Below are 869 nucleotides of genomic sequence, written 5' to 3'. Positions count from 1 at the left end.
CACATATGTATATTCAGGTATATGTGTATATATACGGATATGTGTGTGTATATATATATATGTACTCCTCTCTCTAACTACACACACACACACTATTTCGGTCCTGTTTAACATTCATCTGTGCCCCTAGTACTATGCCTCGTTCTTGATAAATACTGGTTCAGTGTTGTGTGAATCCTGGAAGCAGTAGAAACACAGATTTGCCATTAATCATGTTTTTCTTCATTCATTCCATCTTCCATCACTAGTCCATCCTAGCTTCCTAACTAAGGCCATGCCCACAACCCATAATCTCTGTTCCAGAGAAGTTCACAGTCTACTGGGAAGGAGAATCAGGCAAGCAAATGCATCTAATCTAATGTAGTTAGTGCTACACTGGGGGTGTGTTAACAGGTTGTTAAGGGAGCCCAAAGAAAGGTCCTTTGAACACTAGAAATCATGAAAAATTTGTATGCATTCACTGGGCGAGGTAAAGGGCATACCTGGAAGAAGAAACAGCACGTAAATCAGAGAGGGATGAAATAACAGGATATGCCAGAAACATGGTGGGAAGCTCTAAGCACTGGGTGACCAAGGAAGGAACGTCAAGGCATGTTGTCTCACCACTTGACAAGCTATTGAAGCTGCTTCGAACTGCTTGCTCGTTTGCCTATGTCACAGGGATTTGGGAGATGGTATGGAAAATGGCTTTGAAATGAACATTAGGCCTTGCTATTATTTGTTGATTTATAATGAGTACATGGATGAATTGAAAACTGGACTTGGAAATGACATGCTAATAAGCTTAGGTTGTATTCTTTAGGCGATGGTGGGGGACAGGGGTGAGAGTTCCACAGACCTTAAGCAAAGGGGTGATGTGATCAGATCTG

This window comes from Monodon monoceros, unplaced genomic scaffold (assembly GCF_005190385.1).
Source record: "Monodon monoceros isolate NGI ecotype Baffin Bay Population unplaced genomic scaffold, NGI_Narwhal_1 Super_Scaffold_4, whole genome shotgun sequence".
Classification (NCBI taxonomy): domain Eukaryota; kingdom Metazoa; phylum Chordata; class Mammalia; order Artiodactyla; family Monodontidae; genus Monodon; species Monodon monoceros.
This window is presented reverse-complemented; position numbering follows the sequence as displayed.